Raw genomic sequence first — 11004 nt, 5'->3', positions numbered from 1 at the left:
AAAATGATCTCCCGCTTGAGCCACGTTTAGTGTGCGCCAAAGTTGTCGTAAATACGTATCATGCTACATACTGTCGAACTATACCTGCGGAGGCAGCTAATATTTCAAAACACGAGAGACACCACACGGCCTTCTAAATTGAGGTGTAATTTTAGGACGTGCATAAAATTGCGAATTCCGTTATCATTGATACGCGATGCCCGAGTGTGTGTGTGTGTGTGTGTCAGTTCGCCTTGCGTTTCTGTAATGAGAACTATCGACCTTATAGGCTCAATCGCGTTTGCACAACAACCAAGGATTTCCGATAACCTTTGACAAGGGGAAAATATTTGTAATCGTTTCTATCAATGACGTAAAGGTAGACGTACACGTGTGGTTCCTTCGCTTAAATCGCAGGAATATTATGATGTATTTTGAAAGGGGAAGGAAGTAGGCCCTGTGGAAGAATAACGCAGGAAATGACAAACATTACAGTATAGGCACATTCGCTTTCTTGCTGTCGCGAAGAATAAGTTGTTCTTGTGTATCGTTATTCAAAATATTGATTTTGAATCTTAATAATCCTAGCCTATCCTTATTTAGGTGTTGTTATTATGTGTTTGTGTGTCAGTGTGTGTGTGTGTGTGTGTGTGTGTGTGTGCTTGTCTTTTTCAAAGCTCAGTCGGTAGTTTATATTCGATGAAAGTGTTGTGTGATCGGGAGTGTAACTAATTTCCACGTTGCTGCAATAGACCGAGCGCACCGTTCAAACACAGGAGAAGGAAGCGTATTTAAACTTTGATTGTTTCCTGTTTATTCTGTGGTTACTATAACAGTGATGTGCCGGTCATGAGTAGATTCAACAACAGTGTTGAGATTTCTGGATGCGATTAAAACAAAAATGGAGCACAATGATCAGTATTGAAGTTCACATACATTCTGATCAAAGAACACAATGTGTATACTTTGTATTTTGTTATTCATACATTTACTTGGATGAAAATAATCATTCGTGAACTTGAACTAGAAGTTATGTGTCCCTACAAATATGATATAGCAAACACAACTAAATGAATGTTTCATTGAAAAACTCAGTTGTAATTCGCAACTCTCGGAAAATCCTTCCTAAACCTTACTTTATATTTATAACAACAATGTGATATTTGTTTCCTTCCTCAACAACAATTAGAGCAATAGTATTCCCTATAATGCAATACATGCAGGTGAGTAATAATCCCTAACAATAATACAGATCAGCTTGTTTGTTGTATTTTGTTTCGCAAAATTTCCTCAAATATAACAAAAACAAATGTCTTACTCCTTTGTTGCTTCAACTGTAGGCTGTGCAGAAATTTCCCTATACTATTCCCACTAGTTTACACTTCAACTCTCATTACATTATACATACATAATATATCAACAGACCACAACTGTGTGTAGTCTTGTCTTACGTAACAGCCTGCCTACAATAATGAGCAACCGTACAAAGCCCTACAGAGGAGTAATGAGAAAGTGTTCGAACACACAAACAGATCGAGTCCTATCACACTACTCAAACTAAAATATCCATCCGCCTGTGAGTTTTACATGCACCCATGTGTGGCCCACCAAACTAAAACATAGTGGAATGCGTGTTCACCCAGGAAGCGTTTTTTTTTTTAAGACGGCACAGATTGGGGCATGGCGCGTGTTAAACCTATGGGAAAAACGTTGGGTTAGGGTTTTTGGTTATGGTTATGGTTAGGGTTAGGGTTAGGGTTGGGGTTAGGGTTAGGGTTAGGGTTAGGGTTAGGGTTTGATGGTTAGGGTTAGGATTAGGATTAGGGTTAGGTTTAGGGATAGGGTCCCCGATAGATTTTTAGTTTCCCCAATCTGTGCCGTCTAAAAAAAACACGCACCCAGGAAATACGCAGCCACCAAAAACTTGCTACCACCGCCATTTTGTTAGGTCAATTTTTCCTTATATGGAGTGCGGGCTGTGTCTCCGAAGCGCAATACCATTGTCATGTACAAACGTGCATTGTTACGTCATAATCACTAGCCACTGGACGGCGTACTCCTGCTTGCGCGCGTACCAGTGGCCCAGTCTGACCGCGCCTAAGCATGTACTCCATATAAGGAAAAATTGACCGAACAAGATGGCGACGCAACACGGTAATTTGGCTGCACGGTCTCGTGTATGTTGGGAATAGGGACACGCATTCCACTATGTTTTAGTTCGGTGGTGTGGCCCCAACATTTCCACACAATATTCATACGCTACTACTAAAAACAAGTTCGTTAAATCATCGATAATTCAGTCACTTTCAGAACTATAACAACCATTTTAACTATATTATCATTACTTTCCTCAACATTTCTACACAATTCCTTTTTTTTTTGGTTAAACAAAGGAATACAATGAGTTATAATGTCGATACAGATCACGAAACCCAGAGACTCCAACCCCAAGCACCTTCTGATCTGGAGATTCTCCCGCCTGAAACCCCTACCAAACGGGAGACTCCAAGTTAATGTGTGCGAAGCGCGAAGTTCCTAGGGTTCTAGATGCTCTCTGGTGCGATCTAAGGCTTATTTTTTTAACATACGATAGCAATAAGTAAGAAATCCTTTCCAACGGGAGACACAGAGCCAGGGCGGGAGAAATTAAATCTCAAACGGGAGAACGGGAGATTTTGCAAAAATGGGTTTTCGGCGGGATCTCCCGTCGAAAACGGGAGAGTTGGAGTCTCTGGAAACCCATGTGAAAACAAACCACTCTCAATCATTTTCACATACACAAACTGTGTGACACAAACTGTAACGATACAGTGTACAAACTTGTAGGTGAATACCAGTTTAGGAAAGAATGTCTTGAATACTACCCACATTTATGCAATGCCAGTCATCTTACATATTCTATATCTAACAAAGCTTAGATGGTACAAATCTCAACATACCTTCATAGCTGTAAAAGGTCAAAAACAAGAAGAAATCTGGGTTCACTCTTGGCGAACTGCCAAACTTCCCGAACACATTCTTTTGCTGGTTAGTCTCTGCACCAGCCGTTTCATTTGTAACAGCAAAAAAAAAAAAAAAAAAAAAAATATATATGTATATAAAGGTCATTTCATGACAGAAAGGATATAATACAGTTAACTGGCCAATTAATTCATGTGTAATCAATAATAGGCATATGAAATGTACCGGGTACATTCATGTTGGAGAAAAGGACTGTTCTATTAACCCGTTTCATACGGAATCCTGTTAATTTATATAGGCCTATGTAGCCTAGCCCTATGGGGATTTCAGAACTCAGTATAGCACAGATTAAATTCAAAACATCAAGTGCTCATATTGATGCAATTACAGAGAAAAGCACACATCATCTACCGCTGATTGGTTTGCCATTTTGATTATACATTCATAGAGTCTCTGTGTGTAAAGAGTCATGAAATTCATAGGCCTAACGTGTAAACATGGTAGGGGTGCATTAACAATGGAAGCCGTACAGTGGAATGTAATGATTTGTGGGTCGTTGCGGGCCTATATTGGCAGTACATATGCATCGTGGCAACGTCAGGAAACCATTAGGTTTGTATGTACACACTGTCTAAATTCCCAGGCACAGACAGGGTGAACGCACTTTTGATGTTTTGGTTTGGAGGCTGTTAGTGATGATGTTGTCATGTATTACTGATTAGGGTGCTAATGAGGGTTATAAAAATGCTGACTTTTCATCTAATGAATATTAGGGAAAAAATACACGGTATTCACTTTTGATCAGTTTATTTACACTAACTTAGTGAAAATATTTCGCAAAGAAAAATGAACGTAATTTGATCAGATGGTCTAAATGACGAAGTATTATCTTTCAAGATCCCAGATCGTCGTATCTGCGAGAATAATGCTGAAACACGTACGCCCTCTATCGTCAAGCGAAAATATTTGCAAAGGAAAATGAATGCTATTCGATAAGGTAGATGACGAATCACTATCTTCCAATACCCCAAAGTCGTCATATAATCCATAGTCTCCATCTGCGGGTACAATGACAAAATGCGTACGCCCTCTATTGTTCAGTGCAAGTTACCTTGCCGAATCTTTCCTAAAGTTAGTTTGATAAACATTTGGGAGGTATACACTTCTTCAAAGCAAACACTTTACAGCGATACATAAGCATTAAAATATATACTTAAAGTATATTTTCCCCTTTTCGCCACTTTTAGGTTTGAATTTATTTCTTCATTAATTTCTTTAGCAAAATAATCAAGTTCAGAGCCGTAAAGGCCTGTTTTATAGGGGAGCCCCGAGTCAGTGTACAATACTAAGTTAGCACAGTCAAAACCAAAGTCACAATAAATATTGATATGACATAGTCTACAAAGGATTTGTAATCTAATTTTGTAAGACCATGGAAGTTATATAGCATTAATTGTCTTTCAGTGAGTACATATTCTTATACAGCCAGGTATGATACTAAAAGAAAGCACACACTATCTTAAATAAGTTATCCAAAAGAAGTGTCATTATGGATCAATTCCTAACACAATTTTAAAGAAAATTTTTGGAAAACGTTACCAAATCAACAACTTAAAAGCCCTGTCAAAAGGAATTAAAATGGATTCAAAAAGGGCAAGAGTTTCGATATTATCAGAATTTTGCAACAATTATCATGGCAAACATAAAAGATATATGATTATAAGAATATAGCATCATAACATTATTACAATGTTATACCATCCCACAATTTTATGCTTGTCATTATCTCTTACCAAGATTCTGCGATAGAATGGGAAGCTCAAATCTCATTTCTTTGACTCAGTTCTGCTCCACTGTCTCGCTACTATCAGAAACTGTTTTTCGCATTTTTTGATAAGGTTAATTAAAAATGGACGTAAACTTTAAAACCGCCGTAATATCTGTCTGTAATGATTCAATGTGCATATTTTCACACGGTTTCTGGTTGTTGTAGTGTCAATTCTCCCTGTATTGCATTTTTGTGTTCTAAAAGCAGGACCGGCGCAGTGTTTTCAAAAGTGTGGGGCCCACTTCCGGGTTTCATGAGCTAACAAGCAAAAAAAAAAAAAAAAAAAAAGGTCCTCAGCTCATCTCTCCCCGTCCACTTCCGGGTTTCTTCAGCTGACAAGCAAAGAAAAAAAGTCCTCAGCTCATCTCTCGCCGTCCACTTCCGGGTTTCTTCAGCTAACAAGCAAAAAAAAACAACAACAACAAAAAAAAAAGGTCCTCACCTCATTCTCTCCCCTCCCATTTTAGTGCCACTTACGTACTTCCGGGTTGAAAAAAGTGTGGGAGCCCAAAGTGATGGCACCTTATGTATTCCTTTGTATGGTGCACAAAAAGTGTGGGAGCCCGAGCCCCCACGGCCCCCACGGCTGCGCCGCCCCTGAAAAGCACCTCTTGTATCCCTTTTCTTACCATTTTGACCGATAACAGGCTTCAGTACACACAGTCAGTGTATTAGAACTGGTCTTATTGCTTCTTCGTATAAACGTGATAGTGATGAACCAATGCAAGTAGAACTCAATTAACCTTCAAAACATCATCAGCGCAAAATCTGCAGTCATTAGTATACCTCCATTCGGTTGATGTTTACCAGGCTTGTATATTTGTCTGTCATACTCAAATGAACTAACACTAGTTGTTAAGCAGCATAAATAAACAACTTAGCCAACCTGGGAGGTAAACTAGACTCTAGGAGGAACTTTCTTTTGGATGATTGCTCTGTAGCCGAAAGTGTTACTTTGAAAAGCAATATGATATAGAATGGTTGTTATGCGTATCGTATATGTTGCACCCTTCCGTGGTGGTTATTATGCCTTCCGTCGTACTTCCTGAAGCTGTATGTAGGTACTGCTGTTTCCATGCTGGTTGTATTATCCTACTTCCTTCAGAGGGTGGGGGGAGTTACTACAATTTTTCTGCCAGAAACAGCGCCCATACGTTTTTTTCTTTTATTTTCTCTCCCTGGTTTAATCTGTTAACTAAATACGACGAAGTTTTTATTCAGTCGTTTTATTGAAACATGATGATTGTATAAAAAAAACAAAACATTAAACACGTGCATACACCCTTTTTTGAATGACACAAATTGTACGGTACTAGTATATACAATGCCTATATGTATATTTGCATATATATAAATAGAAAATAATATATTATATATATAATGTATTATCATAATCAATGGATTATCATGGCAATATTAAGGCATAATAATGACAAACATATGCCACATGAATTATACAGCAGATATTAAAAAAACTAATACAATTTATAAGGTTTCTAAATACAATTTTGTTACATAGCTTGAACACGAAATGTATATATGGGCACATCCAGCACACACACTCACACACTGCATCACATAATATGTGATGTTACAAGAAAGGCGCTTTTTGACTGAACGTTTAAACGCTCCTTAACAGTCACTGTAAGACAAATTTACGTTTCAAATTGTTCACAAACAGAACACTGATCAAATCAATTAAAATTTCTACGGCCTGAATATGATTGAAAACTGAAAATGCATTATTCACTGTCTGTCACGATGCACTTATTAGTGTGTACAGTGAGCACTTGTCCTACTCTTTATAATGCATGCGAAACCAAAAACAGTCTGTTTATAGAACATTAAAGCACTAAGTATATAATGGTCACTGCTCTTGACACTCACTTGTGTAGACCATCTAGGTGTGTATGTTAATGAATCGGTTTAGATGACGCCCCTATTGATGAGTGCAAAACTGAAACTTGGTGAGAGAAAAATTGCAGCTCTATGTAGACAAAATGAGATCTACATTACAAAGTGGTACAGCCAGAGATGCAATTCAGTCACTTCTCTCCCTTACGTAATAGTCAACGGATGTCTTACTAGATTTTATTTTGGAGAGACAACTGAGCTTAACCCATTGAGGACAAGCTGATTTTGCTATAACACACGCCATTACCCATAAGCACCCTGTCCGTGTATACTCGGACTCAAGGCTTCAACGGCTCAAGATGGCGGCTGGCGATGACTTGACCATCAACACACATCGGTACTGCAGCACTATTTTTCTTTGCCTTCTCTTCAGCTTTCTTCTCAGTCTGTCCTTCCTTCCGCCGCTTACCCAGCGCGCCGGGGGAGAGAAGTACCATGGCATCGTTAGTCATGCGGGGCTGAGCTCGGCTAACATTGTCATGTTTTGTATTCTTGTCTGGTTCGCGTGCAACAAGAAGAACTATCACCGAAGACAGACCGTCTTTTGGCCACGACAGTGTCGTCACTGTGCTAAGGCGCTGGGGCTACTCGACGTCGAATCCGATAGCAACGCTGCTTCATCGTCGCTCCCGTCATCGTCATCGTCAGCTGAGACGTCTCTGCACAATACTCTAATGACCGGTGCCACAGTAGGATCGGGGACGGCACAAGGCCAAGCCGCCTCCTCCCGGCGGAACTCACAGTCCAGGTCGCTTGACTCGATGTCTCCTAGACTTACCCTCAGGAGTTCCTCGGAGAGGTCTAAGTCACCGGAAGAAGACTGCAACACCAGTTCGTTTTCACAAAGAAGACGTCTCAGCAAACCCAGTTCCTCTAATCTAAACCAGGAAAATGCAAGACCCTTCTCACCCACATCAGAGCTCTCATCCATAGATTTCCACAACCAGCAGCTCACTTCCTGTGGGAGCATCAACGTCTCTCCACAGGATGGTCCCGAGGAGGGGCCAACAATCCAGACAGAGTATCGCACTTTCCCCGACTCCGGCCTGAACAAGTCACAGCTATCCAGGCGACACCAATCCTTAGCAATTGCATTCTACGTCTTTAGTGTAATCGCCATCATTGGGGTTCCGATTCGATTGGCGGGATCGGTGGAATGTCTCATGATGAAATCTCAAAACGTCGGTCTAATTTTCGAGGAGATCCTCGACATAAGTTTCCTCATATTGCTCCCAGCAGGTACTGCTTGCATTGCGTTGTACCACGACGCAATTTTCGTCGACACTGCTCTCAATTGCTACGCATCAGCTTTTCTCCTCGGAGGAAACATTTGGTTGGCGACCTTCCGTGTTTTACTTCCGGTTGGTGAACTCCTCGGAAATAACTTCGTCGTTGCATGGACAGCCTGCAACCTTAATGGCACTTTTGGGAATTTCCTGCGATCTACAAGTAAGGTGTAGGTGAAATACTGTAAGATCATCTCAAAATCAGTAAATGCTTTGACTCTGATATTGACGTTTTGTACGATATGTTTACCTCATTATGTTTCAAATGTGTTGGGCACAGGGGGCTCTATTCATGAGTTTGAGGAATATTCTCATTGACTTTTACCTTCTGTTAGAGGTGTCGAGTTACGATAAATGCAATGGGTATCTCTTCGACCTCCACTCTTAAGAAGACACTGTACATTTAAGCCAATGCACGTTGTCTATAGAGGCAAACATACACATAGACACAAACTCTCTCTCTCTCTCTCACACACACACACACATACTCAAACACGCAGACAAATTCATGTTATTTTAATAGGAACACGTTAAAGACCAAATAGCGTGGGGGTTCATGGTCATCGTCAGAATCATACGCTGCCCACTTGGGTACATTAATAACTACGAATAGCAGCGGTCAGCGAAGAAAATGTGTATTGAAGAGTACGTTCATCGAACAACTCCAATCAAGGTTATTCGCCTGTGTGTATATGACAAATATCAGTGATTAAGCTGTATTCCCCTCTAAAAGGGATTCTTGAATTTATCCGGTCCAGGTCAACCTTTCCCACTCCCTCGGTATCCTCACGCAATTAGGTCTCTAGGGGGCCACCGGGATGAAAATGACTTCTGCCTATCTATCTTTGCTGTTGAAATGCGTACCCATTAAATATTAACAATATGCCTGTGATCTTTATTCATAAAGGGGCAAACATGATATGAATCATACCTGTTATGGAATTTATCCATTATATAAATCATAAATGTGACTCCTATCCGCTTAATTATGACTTGTATATTTTAATGGACTACGACGTTTTCATTTTGTTGTGCTGGTAGGTATCTTTGAGATGACAATACTATTAATAAAATGATGCTTGTTATGAGTGGTGTCATAAATGATATCAAAGCAAGGTACTTAATGTCCTGTAGAGACCTGCTATAAGATAGAAATCCCTGCCAACAATAAGTTCGATAATGTCGGTATAATATGGTTCCACTCTAGTTGAGTTAAGACTCTTGGGCTGTGTGTGTACTTACATAGAGTGACATAGGTGGACTCTATTAGCTACAGTTATTCTCGAATATCATACCCAAGTCTGACCATTCTCATTGCATGGTATCCCACGCCTTGTCTTTATTCCCTTTTTGTGCTTTAAGTAGCTTTTAGCACCCCCCCAAAAAAAAAACCAACAACACAAAAACTAAACAAAACAACCCCCTCAAAACAATTCAAACAAATAAATAAACAAACAAACAAACAAACAAAAAAATGTGTGCACACAGTGCAGGAAAGACCACAGCGTCCCACAACGTGACAACGTGAAAAAACAGTGTGGACACACTGTGCACACTTAGTGAAATTTCTTCACACTGTTAAATTCGAGCGTTTTAACATTTTGAACACGTTGTAAATCACTAATTTACAATGTGCAACAGAGCATTGCTGTGCGAACTCTCTGTGAAAGCCTACATCACAGTGTGAAAATCATCGTCACACTGTTGCATTCCAGCATTTTCACGACTATGTGAACACATTGTGAAAACACTGTGCGACACTGTATTTTCTCCAGCAGGACAATATCCAACATCCCTGGAACAAAAAGGATTTAAGATAATATTCTTAATACTTGTTTCTTACAGATTCCTCGATGACTCATTTCTACGTGGAGTGTGGTATAATCGGAGCGGCCATTATGTGGACTATCTGGACATCCATAGTACCCAGTCACCTCGTTCGCTTCGACCAGGGTTGCCCGGAGTTTCAGTCTTTTATTACTTCCGGGTCACCGAAGAGCCTGTCCATCAAGAAGAGTCTGAGAGGAATATTCACAGGCTGGTTCATGAAGAGTGATGCAGATCCCGATGAGCATACTCGACTTCTTTCCCGTGACCAGCGGGACATGGATACACTCTTACCGGTGGTTCTCAAGCGCACTTACACCCTATCCTTTGTAGCAGGTTTAGCTTACTTCATCTGTTCCTATGTCCTCCTAAGGGATAGTTCTGCGAAGGAAGGCGGCAGGGGAAGTGCCGGCGAGCAACGTAACGAGTCGCTGGTATACATCCAGTGGTGTTGTACTATGCTCTTCTATCTCCCCGTGGTCGTAGTCTGTCTCCATCAGCAACGCCTCACACGGGACTGTGACAGCGTCATCACCCCGTCGGGATCGTCCACGCTCTCGTCCTTCCTGGGTGGCGACGACATCGTCCTACTCATATCTCTCTTCGGAGTCTTCGCCCTGGCCATCTTCCGTCTCATCTCTGCGATCGGGATTCTTTTTCGATCTTCCAACCTGGCGGAAGACGTCGCCCTTGCCTCCTTTGCCATATTCTTTTCTCTGTACGAAATGGTGAGGGCGTGGCTTATGACGTCATTCCTGTTGCTGGTTCAGAGGCAGGTGATTACCGGCCCCGCCCAGGTTCGCTGGACCCTGGTGCTCTTGGTCTACACCGGGATGGCCTCGGCGGTAGAGTGGGTAGCGGATAGCCTTGAGAAGGATACATGGCCCGTGGAGAGGTTGTTCTTTCGAGAAAAGGTTGGCTTAGTAATTGGTATTCTCCTTCGACCCATGGCCATGCTGAACGAACTCTACGCGGCTGTCGTCTCTTACCACGCCTTTAAGACGATCCGATCTACGCCGTAACCTATCTTGTGATACATTTCATTTGTAGTAAACCCGCATAAGATGTACTGTAAAAGTGTAGAAATGTTTTGATAGAATGTATATGTACGCGTACGCGTATCCACATCTTGGTTCATATCTTGGTGTGACATTGCTGCTGTGCAATGGTGATCTTATTTGTGCAAGTAGAGAAATAAAGAAAAAGTAA

This window comes from Diadema antillarum, unplaced genomic scaffold, assembly GCF_040938485.1.
Source record: "Diadema antillarum isolate AM-2024a unplaced genomic scaffold, OU_Dant_1.0 seq00000193_RagTag, whole genome shotgun sequence".
Classification (NCBI taxonomy): Eukaryota; Metazoa; Echinodermata; class Echinoidea; order Diadematoida; family Diadematidae; genus Diadema; species Diadema antillarum.
This window is presented reverse-complemented; position numbering follows the sequence as displayed.